This window comes from Grammomys surdaster, unplaced genomic scaffold (genome assembly GCF_004785775.1).
Source record: "Grammomys surdaster isolate TR1022 unplaced genomic scaffold, NIH_TR_1.0 125769, whole genome shotgun sequence".
NCBI lineage: Eukaryota > Metazoa > Chordata > Mammalia > Rodentia > Muridae > Grammomys > Grammomys surdaster.
Genome location: NW_021620600.1, coordinates 2,385,944 through 2,399,262, shown reverse-complemented (window position 1 = coordinate 2,399,262; position 13,319 = coordinate 2,385,944). Strand labels below are relative to the sequence as shown.

The window sequence follows — 13,319 nt, the reverse complement described above, 5'->3', positions numbered from 1 at the left end:
TTTCTCTTTCGTGGACTTGAGGAAAGATACACAAAAGAAGCCTAGATTCTCATTAATAATCAAAGCACAGTGTTCATCGTAAGTTGCAGTTTGGCATTCTGTAGGATAAAGACAGTTCCATTTAGTGTAGGGTACAACACAGAGAAATGTATATATTGGAGGACATGTTTATTTCACTCTAGAACCAACTGAACCATGGTTCAGAACTTTTTAAATCAAGAATTCAATTCCCAGCACTCGAATTAGGCAGCTCACAACTGTCTGTATTTCTAGCTCTGGGGAATCCAGTATTACTTCTAGCCTCTGTGCCCGCTACGCTCATATGTACTTTAACATAGATATATATGTTAAAGAAAAGGCTTGGGAAAATGTAGTAAGACTGTTTCAAACAAGCAAAACACTGAGCATGTTGGGCCATTTAAAGGAGGTACTCTTTGTAAACATATTTTAGTTGTTGAGGAAAAGTATGTTAAAATGTCAGGTGATTTCTAATTGATTTCTTCAAAGCTTTCCTCAGATTCCACTGTCACTGCCAACTCTGACCTAATGACAACCACAGTAGGTGCATCCCAGTGTTTTGTGCAGCAGAAGGTAGTGTCCAGCTCCCAGCTTGTAGTTCAGCATTCCCTAATGGAGTACCTGCTGCAGATGAGTGTTGTTACCAAGCAAGGCCTTGGTAACAAGGCCGTCTCTAACCAGGGAAGTTTTCCTGGTGATTTTGATGATTTTCACAGAAAGAATTTGAGAATTAAATCTTAGGCTACCAGTCACATTTCAGATCTTTATATGTTATCATTGTAACACGAGACTAGTGCTGTGTGACCAACATATGTCATAGTGAAGATGTCTTTAAACTGGTGTTGTCATCTGCATTCTTAAGACTGCTAAGGTTTGTGAGGAGTGAAGCAGCACCATGGGGACAATGAGACGTTCCACAACTGTTGAGAGCTGGGAGCACAAACGTTTGGCAAATCCAGGGTGGACTTTAGAGATGTTATGCTGGAGTTCCGGTAGTTACATGGGGTAATGATGAGACCCACCCCCAAAACACCCCTCTTACACTTAACTGATAAAATGATAAGTTTTTCTTTTTTTATTGGTTATTTTATTTACATTTCATATGTTATCCTCCTTCCCAGTTTCCCCTCCACAAACACCCTATCCTATACCCCCACCCTGCTTCTATGAGGGTGTCCCACACCCAACCCCCAATCCCACCTCATCACCCTGGCATTCCCCTATGTTGGAGCATTGAGCCTTCACAGGACCAAGGGCCTCTCCTCCCATTGATGCTAGATAAGGCCATCCTCTGCTACATATGTAACTGGGGACATGGGTCCCTCCATGTGTGCTCTTTGGTTGGAGGTTTACTCCTTGGGAGCTCTGGGGGGTCTGGTTGGTTGATATTGTTGTTCTTCCTGTGGGGTTGCAAATCCCTTCAGCTCCTTCAGTCCATCCCCTAACTCCTCCATTGGGGTCACCATGCTCTGTCTGGTTGGCTGCATGCATCTGCATCTGTATTGGTCAGGCTCAGGCAGAGCCTCTCAGGAGACAGCTGTATCAGGTTCCTGTCTTGGCATCAGCATTAGTGTCTGGGTTTATTGGCTGCATATGGGATGGATCTCCAGGTGGAACAGTCTCTAGATGGTCTTTCAGTTTCTGCTCTACTCTTTGTCCCTATATTTCCTTTAGACAGGAGCAATTCTGGGTTAAAATTTTTGAGATGGGTGGGTGGTCCCATCTCAACTGGGGGCTGTGCCTAACCTAGATACAGTCTTGACAGGTTCTCCTTCCCCTTTGTGGGGTATTTCAGCTAATGTCATGCCCTTGGGGTCCTGGGAGGCTCTTGCTTTCCTGGCATCTGGGACTTTCTGGTTGCTAACCCCAGTTCCCCATTCCCCATTGCTACACACGTCTGTTCAATTTCCTGACTTTGTACATCTCCATCTCCCACACCTGATCCTGCCCCACCTTTTCCCCTCTCCCTTCTCTCTTCCTCCCAAGTCCCTCCCACCCTCTACCTCCCCTGATTATTTTGTTCCCCCTTTTAAATAGGACTGAAGCATCCACACTTTGGCCTTCCTTCTTCTTGAGATTCATATGGTCTGTGAGTTGTATCATGGGTATTCTGAGCTTTTTTTTTTTTTTTTTTTTTTTTTTTTTTTTTTTTTTTCTAAAATCCACTTATCAATGAGTACATACCATGTGTGTTCTTTTGTGACAGGGTTATTTCACTCAGGATAATATTTTCTAGTTCCATCCATTTGCCTGCAAATTTCATGAAACGATTGTTTTTAATAGCTGAGTAGTACAATACTCCATTGTGTAAATGTACCACATTTTCTGTACTCATTCCTCTGTTGAGGGACATCTGGGTTGTTTCCAGCTTCTGGCTATTATAAATAAGGCTGCTATGAACGTAGTGGAGCATGTGTCCTTGTTATATGTTGGAGAATCTTTTGGGTATATGCCCAGGAGTGGTATTGCTGGGTCCTCAAGTAGTACTATGTCCAATTTTCTGAGGCACTACCAGACTGATTTCCAGAGTGGTTGTACCAGCTTGCAATCCCACCAGCAATGGAGTCGTGTTACTCTTTCTCCGAAGCCTCGCCAGCATCTGCTGTCACCTGAGTTTGATCTTAGCCATTCTGACTGGTGTGAGGTAGAATCTCAGGGTCATCTTGATTTGCATTTCCCTGAAGACTAAGGATGTTGAACATTTCTTTAGGTGCTTCTCAGCCATTCAAGATTCCTCAGTTGAGAATTCTTTGTTTAGTTAGCTCTGTACCTGAATTTTTTTTTTTTTCAGGACAGTGTTTCTCTTAGCTGTCCTGAAACTCATTCTATAGACCAGTCTGGCCTCAAACTCACAGAGATTCATCTGCCTCTGCTTCCCAAGTGCTGGAATAAAGGCCCTGGCTGCCACTACAACCACCACCACCACCACCACCACCACCACCACCACCCAGCCCAATCGTGCCTTCAAGTAGGGAGTCAGGTAAATAGGTCTAGAGGAAAGAAATCAAGATGTTTAATTGGGATGTATTAAAGTTGGAGGCATCTGAAGATGCCCCAGAACTGTCAAGTGAGATAGCTGATGATCCTGCAGCCTGGAGTTTGGGGCTTTTTGAATGACTGTGTTCTAGAGGCATTTGTTAGTTTTTAACCTATTCATAGGCTAAAACAGGGAATCTGACTTTGCTAATTCATTTGTATTTTAAGGAACATGGGTATTTAACCATGTTGTATTTACTAAAAGTTTCCATGGCTCCAGTATCCAATTTCAAGAGTTATTGCTGACTCTAGCTTTTAAGCAGGTCTACTTTGGCCCACAGCTTGCATTTTGAAATCCTAGGCAGTGGTTCAGTTGGTTACTGTTATATACAATTCCTTCATCTTTTATTTTAACTGTGTCATGAAGCTTATTCCACAGCACTTATGGATATGGTAATCTCTGTAGTTTTGTGACAACTTTTGAGGTGTTAGGCCCTCTAACTTTGTGGCTTTTTCAAGATCATTCTGCTCCTTTGGATTTTTTGCATTTTTATATGAACCTAAAAATCAGCTTGTCAGGCTGGAGTGATAGCTCAGAACTGCCACTCTCTTCCACTGACTGCTCTTCCAGAGGACCTGCGTTCAATTCCCAGCAAACACACGGTGGCTCACAGCATCTGTAATGGGATCGGATGTCCTCTTCTGGTGTGTGTCTGAAGACAGCTATGGTGTACTCCTATAGATAATAATAAATAAATCCTTTTTTAAAAAATCAGCTTGTCAATTTCTGGGGGAAAAAAGACAGTAGAGATTGTGATAGGGATTGCATAGAATCTACTGACCATTGTGATAGTGTTTCTGTATTGTTTTCAATCTGTCTTGATGTCTTTCCATATCGCCTAAGTCTTTTTCCCCAGTAACGTCCTAGTTGTGTACTTCTGTTCACTTCTCAAGTTGGAGCTATTCTTCAGCATTGTGTTTGTAATGCATGCCATCATGAGCACAGTCCTTTTAATTTTTTAATTGTGTTGTGTAAGTACATTGGAATATTGAAGGCCAGAGATGGCTAAATGGGTTAAGAAATTTGCTCCAGCCAGGCACATCCCTTTAATCCCAGCACTTGGGAAACAGGTAGATCTCTTAGATTGAGGCCAGCCTGGTCTAAAGATCGAATTCCAGAACAGCTAGGGCTATACAGAGAAACCTTGTCTCAAAAAAAACCAAAAACCTTGTACTAAGCCTAATGACCTGAGTTTTAATCCCCTGGACTCAAGGGGACTTGTTTCCCATACATTGTCTTCTGACCTACACACACACACACACACACACACACACACGTACACACAGTTAATGTAACTGTAATACGATTAAAAGCTTACTATTGTACGTGTGCAGTGTGGGTGTGGAGGTCAGTTCTCTCGTGCTTATGTTGGTTCTGGAGATTGAACTGCAGTCATGGAGCTTTCCCAGAAAGCACATTTACCCACTGAGCCACCGCAGTGGGTCGGAGCTGTCGGCCATGTCAATGTTGCCACTCTACTAAACCTACCAGTTCCATCTCAGTATGCAGGAAATTCCTTCAACAAAATCATGTTTGGTAAATTTTCCCCTTTCTAATCTAGATGCCTTTCCTTCTTGCCTGATCACCTTTCCCAAAATCACAACATGAGAGGTGAGACGAGGTACCCTTGCCTTGGTCCCTAAGTATGTAAAGTGTTTTGTTGTTATTAAGAATGTTAGCTTTTAAGTTTTTGAAGAGAGTTCTCTTCTGTACCTGTTTGTTTCCCCTATAATTATTAGATGTTATTTGTGTATATGTTTTGTTTTTCAAGACAGGGTTTCTCTGTATAGTACTGACTGTAGACCAGGCTGGCCTCAAACTCAAGAGATCTGCCTGCCTCTGCCTCCCAAGTACTGGGCTCAAATGCACGTGCTATCACCGATTGTCAAATATTTTTGTCAGTACCGTTAATAGAGGCGTATGTGACTTTTGAACTTCATTTTAGCATACTATGGCAAGTGGATTTTGGATGTAGGACTAGCTCTAGAAGTCATAATGTTGATGACTCCTTTTGAACATTTGTGGGTTGTGTTTGCTGGCATTTTGTAAAGGGTGTCCACATCTAGCCTCTTGAGAGATACCATTCTCTAGTTCTTGTTCTGTAGACTCTGAGGATTGAATCCAGGGCCTTGGGCATCTAGGCAAGCACTCCACCACCATCTCATTTACAGGTTTGGGGTTCTCTTTTATGTGTAATATAGACACACACAGACACACATGTATAGGTCTGTATACCATGTATGCTTGGTGTTGGCAGAAGACAGAAAAAAACGTGGGACCCCCCTGGAAATGGAAATATAGTTGTACGCTGCCACGTGGGTCCTGAGAATCCAACTGGAGTTCTTGGAAGAGCATCCAATACTCTTAACTGCTGAGACGTCTCTCCAGCTCCCTGGCCTACAATGTTGCCATATCTTTCTTTAGTATCAGGGTAACAGTGGCTTCACAGAAGTAGGAGGGTAGTTGTTCCTCTTTTTTTTAATGTGTGTGTGTTATATTTGCCCAGAGGTTAGAGAACAACTTGAAGAAACTAGTTCTGTCCTTTGACAGCGTAGGGCCCAGGGATTGGACTCAGGCCACCAGGCTTGGCAACAAGCTCCTTTTCCCCACTGAGCTATGTCACTTACTCAGGACTGTTTCTGGGGGGGGAGGGGAGTGTTTTGTTTTTGAATGTTTTGGTGAACTGCTCTGGTGGATCCAGTTAGCTCTAGCTTTGCTGTAGAGAGGGTTTTCAGATTATGGACTGCATCCGTGTTTGTCGGACCTTGTTTTTGAGTCTGTCTCAAGGGTATCTTTTTTTTTTCAAGTCCTCTGGGAGAGCAACAAGCGCTCTTATTAAATAAATAAATAAATAAATAAATAAATAAATAAATAAATAACTTTTCCGTCCTGATTATGGCCCCCCTCCTTCCTCCCAGTCCCACCCTTAGAAATTCCTCCATTGTCCCCTCCCCTTAGATGTCACCCACCCTGGGTCATCTCATCCCACCAAGACTAGGTACATCCTCTCCCACTGAGGCCCAACTAAGTAATTCACGTAGAGGGGCAGGGGACCAAATGTCAGGGAGCAGAGACTGAGATAGCCCCCCCCACTTCACATGTCAGGAGACCCACATGAAAACCTAACTCAACACTTGCCACGAATGTCTAAGGGGTCTACGTTCTGCTCCTGCCTACTCCCTGGTTGGTGGTCCAGGTTCTGTGAGCCCCCATGACCCCAGGTTAGTTGACTCTGAAACTTCTTGTGATAGCCTTGAGCAGCAAGTATTCAATCGGGGAGCCATTTCTCTAGTCTCAAACTGTTATGTACTCGAGACATCTTGTGCCAGTTTCATAAATTCCTGGGATTACAGCCGTGTACCACTGCCCAGCCCCTAGTAAACATTTCAGGAAATCAGTACTGAAGAAGATTAAAATGAGATGCCTAGTAAAGGAAGAATATTGCCTAGACACATGTGGTATAGCAGACCTTGTGGTTGTCAAGCACGACGAGCTTAGCTTTGGAGTTAGATAATCTCGGTTCACATCTGTACATCGTACATCTTTATTAACTTAAGGTCACAAATGTGCCATTTGTAAAGAGCTATGCTCAGAGTTTAAAGCTACCCGAAGTGCTGAGGACAGCGCTGGCACAGGATGGTAAGGACTTCGCAACCACCAGTGCTGCTGTGAGGAGCTGACTGTGTTTATTGTGAGAGGCCTGTGGACAGAGCACAACCTGAGGAGACCTGAGCATGGGAGACCCAAGTGGGAAGCACCCAGCTGTAGTACGAGAGCTGAAGAAGTCCTCAGAAAGTTAAATGAAGATAGTTTTCTCACATTTAATCATGTAAGAATGCTTATAATCTTTATTTGCAAAAGTAACAGCAGGGCATAGCAAAAACTGATTTAAATGGAGCCCTCCCAAGTGCTGGGACAAAAGGTGTGGGACACCACATCCCGAAGAAGAAACATTCTGAGCACTTCTGTTCGGTTTAGTTTGGGGTTTTGGTTGTTTTGGGGAGTGGGAGGGGCAGTAGTTTTTCAACAGAGGTTTTCTCTGTGTGGCCCTAGATGTCCTGGAACTCACTTTGTAGAACAGGGTCCCCCTCAAACTGATAGAGATCTCCCTCTGCTTCCTGAGTGATAAGATTAACGGTGTGTGCCTCCATCCATGCCCAGCTTCTGAGCACATTTTTTAAATTTTGATTTTATCTGTATGGGTGTTTTGCCCCTCTCTCCCTTCCTCCCACCTCCCTCAGGGTGTGTGTGTGTGTGTGTGTGTGTGTGTCTAAGGTGCTAAGTCCATGAATGAAGACCAGAAAAAGGGCATTAGATCCCACAGGACTAGAGTAATAGACTGTTCTGAGCTGCCATGTGGTGTGAGTGCGGGAACTAAACCTGGCACTCTTCCAGAGCTATTGCTCCATTCCCTTAAGTATAATTTTTTATATTGTTTTCCCGAAAGAATAATGCCTTCATGTTCTATGTTAAGCACAAGCCTGACTTAGATTATTCAGTTTATTTTACATTAATCCATTTAGCAAAAAATCCAGAGCTGCACATTTCACCTTTTTGGTTGCTTGATTGCTTGTTTTTTTGAGATATGGTTTCTCTGTGGCCTTGACTGTCCTGGAAGTTACTGTATAGACCAGGCTAGCCTCCAAGCCCCAAAGATCTGCCTTTCCCTTAAGTACTATGAGTAAAGACGAGTGCCATCACAGCCTGGCTATACACTTCACATTTTAAACTAGATCGCACCAAATTATCTGAAAAATCTAAGGTTTGTTTCAAGAAACAGGCTGCTGCTTTGAAGAGCCAAGTAAGAAACCTCCCCGTTGGGGGGGGGGGGAGGACATGTGTTAGCAGTTCAGCTGAGTGGTTCAGCCCTGTTAGTCCCAGTTTCTGGAAGGTTAAGGCAGAAGCATTACAAATTCAAGGCCTAGCCGGGCAGTGGTGGTGCACGCCTTTTAATCCCAGCACTTGGGAAGCAGAGGCAGGCAGATTTCTGAGTTCGAGGCCAGCCTGGTCTACAGAGTGAGTTCCAGAACAGCCAGGGCTACACAGAGAAACCCTGTCTCGAAAAACAAACAAAATTTCAAGGCCTGCCCATACCCCACCAGAGAGAGCGAGAGAGAGAGAGAGAGAGAGAGAGAGAGAGAGAGAGAACGAGGACAAGGTAGGGGGTTAGAGTAAGGCCAGACTGAACAGTTTAGCAAGACCTTGTCTCAGAAATAAGTGGACTAAAGATACAAGCCAGTGGTAGAGCACTTGCCTAACATTCATGAGGCTTTTGATTCAGTTCCCTCTAATAAACACATACAGCCAATATTACAATCTAAAGGTAAAATAAGATCCATGAAGCAATAAAGCTATTGATAAATAACTAGGATCAGAGCCAAATTTCCCATGCAAAAGAAAATAATACTTCAAGGGGAGAAAACTCAAACTCTCCACTTTTTTTTTTTTTTTTTTTTGGTTTTTCGCTGGGCGGTGGTGGCGCACGCCTTTAATCCCAGCACTTGGGAGGCAGAGGCAGGCAGATTTCTGAGTTCGAGGCCAGCCTGGTCTACAGAGTGAGTTCCAGGACAGCCAGGACTATACAGAGAAACCCTGTTTCGAAAAAAAAACAAAGCTGACAGGGCAAAGCAAGTCATAGCGACTCAATGATTGGCAAGCCCAGCCGCTGACAACTAGTCTAATGATTTTTAAAATGTTGAAAATTGTGTGCATGCACACACACAGGCACACACAGGTATACCCATGCACACCTGAGTGCAGATGCTTATGGAGACCAGAGATGTATCCCCATGAAACTGGAGTTACATAGGTGGCTGTGAGTTGTATGACAAGTGCTGGGAGCCAAACTCTGATCTTAACCACTGAGCCAACTCTCCAGCCCTCACAGCTGCTACTCCTAGTGCTATATGAGTACTTGTCACAAAAGGGGGAGGGGCCTGAGGATGACTAGAGTTAAAGAGATTGCCTGCTTCTACAGAGGACAGATTCAATGTCCATCACCCATGTGTCGGCTCACAACCATCTTTAATCCGTTTCCGGGGATCTGAGAACCCATTTTACAGCATCCACAAGCACTGTATGTGGTGTACACACATACACACAAGCAAAATACCCTTAAACATAAAACAGTCTTTATGAAGGCTTATGATATTTAGCTTTGAAAACCAGGCCTGTTCTTTAGTAATCATGCCAGTTTTAAAGTCCTACAAAAAGACATGCTGCATTCTATGAATAAACACAAAGAAAAGAGATACTTGAGCAGTTATGAGGGTGTCTTAGTTTACTGTTACTGTGATCAAACACCATGACCAAAAGCAAATTGGCAGGGAAAGGGTATATTCAGTTTACACTTCCTCAGCACTATTCATAACTGAAGTCAAGACAGGAGCTCAAAACAGGGCAGGAACCTGGAGGTAGGAGCAGATTCGGAAGCCATGGAGGGATGCTGCTTGCTTGCTTGCTTGCTTGCTTGCTTGCTTGCTTGCTTGCTTGGCTTGCTCAGTCTGCTTTCTTATAGAACCCAAGATCACCAGCCCCGGGTGACAACACCCACAATTGGCTAGATCTTCACTAAGAAAATGTTCCACAGACTTGCCTACAGACTGATCTTATTATGGAGGGAATTTCTCAGTTGGGGGTTTCCTTATCTAAGATGACTCTAGCTTGTATCAAGTTGACAAAATTTGCCAGCACAAGTTGATAATTTTTATCAACTTGACACACAAGCACATCATTCCATAATTCCCTTTCTTGTTCATCCCTAAGTTCATAGATTAATAAATATTGAACAATAAAACTTTATAAATTTAAAAGGCCCACAGTCTTTAAAATTCAAGCACTTTCAAATTCAGTCTCTTTAAAACTCAAAAATCTGACCTCTTCCTGCATTCTCACGGTTGTTTCTGTTTGTGAGACCTGTGGCTCTACCCTGCTGATAGCAAGATGTCTTCAGGAAATGCAAAAATTGGTTAACCTGCTCCCAACTTCAAAGCTACAGCTGTTATGTCAGATGGACAATTCAAAGATATCAGCCTAAGTGATGACAGAGGAAAATACATTGTGTTCTTTTTTTACCTTCTTTACTTTTGTGTCCCCCAAGGAGATCATTGCTTTCAGTGATAGAGCAGAAGTGTTTAAGAAACTCAACTGCCAAGTGATTGGAGCTTCTGTGGATTCTCACTTCTGTCATCTGGCATGGATTAACACACCCAAGAAACAAGGAGAACTGGGACCCATGAACATTCCCTTAATATCAGATCCCAAGCGCACCATTGCTCAGGATTATGGAGTTCTAAAGGCTGATGGAGGTATCTCTTCCAGGGGCCTCTTTATTATTGATGATAAAGGTACTCTTCACCAGGTAAAAATAAACGATCTTCCTGTTGGCTGCTCTGTGGATGAGGTTCTGAGACTAGTCCAGGCTCCAGTTCACTGACAAACATGGTGAAGTGTGCCCAGCTGGCTGGAAACCTGGCAGTGATACCATCAAGCCTGATGTTCATAAGAGCAAAGAGTATTTCTCTAAGCAGAAGTGAGCACTGGACCATTTTTCTGCCAGGCAGCATTGAGCAGCCAGGAGAAAATCTCTTGTACTGTACTCATCCTTAAACACATGTGGTGTGATTCCAGATAAGCCCTTTCTACAGGGCTGGGTGTGGTTAGCCTTTCTTCCGATATTGGTAATGGTTTGAACTGTGTTTTGGGCAGACCATCTTATATCAGTCACAGAAACCAACCTGTTAATTTTTTTCTTTTCTTTTTCTTTTTTTTAAAGTATCTGTTAATCGTGAATTCTGAGGAAAAAAACTCAAAAATCTCTCTAAAAGTTCAAAGTCTCTCAAATATGGGCTTCTGTAAAATCAAGACAACTTATTTCAAGAGGGAATGACTAATGCAAAGTCCAGCAGTGGCAGCACCCACATCACTTACTAAGACAATGTACTGGGCCTGCCTGTCCACAGCCTCATCTGATGGAGGCATTTTCTCAATTGACATTCCCTCAGATGACCCTAGAGCAGTGGCTCTCAACCTTCCTAGTGCTGCAACCCTAGTTCATGTGATGACCCCACAGCCATAAAAAATATTTCCGTTACTACTTCATAACTGCAATTTGCTACTGTTATGTTTTCCGATGGTCTCGGGTGACCCCTGGGAAAAGGTTTTTCTACCCCAAAGGAGTCTCAAACCACACATTGAGAACTGCTGCTCTAGCGTCTGTCAAATTGACATAAAGCTAGCCAGCACACAGAGGGCACTGCTCTGGCGGGGGCCAGGGGGAAGAGTCCGATTCCCAGCATCTGTGCCCAGCACCTCACAGCCATCCATTGCTCAACTCCTGGGAAACAGAATAGTAAACATTTTCTCAAGTAAAGCCAAGTCCTTGTCATAGCTAAGATTTTTATATTTAATTATAATAAAACTCAGATTATTTTCCTTTCTTCCTTTTACATTTCCTCCCAACCATGGCCTCCTTTAAAAAAAACATTTTTTTTAATGTGCTTTCACACGCATCACATGCATGAGGAAGTGCTGGCAGGTGGCCAGAAGAGGGCCTTCAATTCCCCAGAGCTAGAGTTAGAGCCAGTTGTGACCCATGTCGGAGCTGGGAACCGAACCCACGTGCTCAGACCAGCTGACCCTTCTCTGAATCCCAGGCCAGCTTTTGAACCATTGTTGCTACACACAGGCACAGATAAATAAGCAGAATACAACCTGACAAGTCACTCGTTTGCATGTGTCTTAGGGCCAACCATTTGGTTGGATAGCCAATTGGTCTCATCCCAAAGTGAAGTTCTAATCTGGTAGACAAAAGGACTTGAGTGGCTAGAGAAAGGGTTCAGCACCTGAGTACTAGCTGCTCTTACAGACGCCTGGGTTCTGATCCCAGCATCAGGTGGCTCACATTTCCTGCAACATTAGCTCCAGAGGATCCATTGCCCTCTTGTTTCTTCAGATACATGCATGCATGTATGTGGTACCTGTACAGGCAAGCAAGCACACATACACATACAAATTCATGAAAAAGGCACCCAGCAGAGTGGTGATGAAGCACGCCTTTAGGCCCAGCACTTGTGAGCTGAGGTAGTTGGATCTTTGTGAGGAGACTTCACCAGTTTTAACTATATTTTATGCATCCAATGAAGAAAGTAATGGTATGTTCACTAGATGTAAGTGGCTGAACATTGTCAAGACTCTGAGGGCCTTGAGAGTAGTAGTAACAGGCTGAGCGGCTGAACAACCATTGACTCAATGGGGGCACCTCTAGAAGAACCCAGGAGTCTTCACAGTCGTTTCCTGCGGAGTCCTGCTCTATCAGTATGTCACCTTGCACTTGGTTTCTTAGGTTTTCTTTGTCTATTTCCAGTGTCTGTCTCAAATTCTCCATGGAATTAAGGAAATCGCTTGCATGTGTAAATCAGGAACAGCACACACATTCCCACCATGGATGTCAAGAGGAAGCGACTATTCTCTAGCATTAGTGGTCAGCAGTTAAGGCACCCTGAACACAGACTCACTGGACAGAGTCCTGATCGCGGCGCAGCACGACAGTGGTAGTTTGCTGACCAAACCACCTTCCTCTGCCTACTAGGCACTGACCACTCCCCAGCCCTACCTTACTTCCAAAGTTCCATCTGTTTTTCTGCTGATATGACTTTTTTAAGCTTTATTATTAGTGTCATGTTTCACCTGCATGTACGCCTGTGCACCATGTGTGCCTGGAGTCAGGGAGTGCAGGTGGTGTCAGATCCTGAAACTGGAGTTACAGCCACTGTGTGAGTGCTGGAAACTGAACCATAGGCCGGGCGGTGGTGGCGCACGCCTTTAATCCCAGCACTTGGGAGGCAGAGGCAGGTGGATCTCTGAGTTCGAGGCCAGCCTGGTCTACAGAGAGAGTTCCAGGACAGCCAGGGCTACACAGGGAAACCCTGTCTCGAAAAAAAAACAAAAAAAAAAACAAAAAAAAACTGAACCATAAACCTCAGGAGAGGCAGCAAGTGCCCGTCCACGGAGCCATTTTATATTTAGTAAAGAGGATACACAGACTTGGGGACTAGTGAAGCAATGCGAATGTTAGCATTGTAATGGAAGAGAACACTCAGAATCACGAGTAGTTCCTGTTTTGTGAGCACTTCAGTTCTGTTGCAATGAGTTGTCACATGTAAACTTGAGATCTACTCAATTAATGGTTCCTCCAATGAAATTTCATCCTCTGCAGACTATAGCTCTAGAAAGACACAGAAAAGATTTATAAAAGGCAGAAATG

At 43.8% G+C, this 13,319-nt stretch overlaps 1 pseudogene; it reads left to right on the top strand.

The window, feature by feature from the left end:
* Positions 1-9,997: 9,997 nt before the first annotated feature.
* Positions 9,998-10,590, top strand: LOC114640009 (annotated as a pseudogene).
* The last annotated feature ends 2,729 nt before the right edge of the window (positions 10,591-13,319 follow it).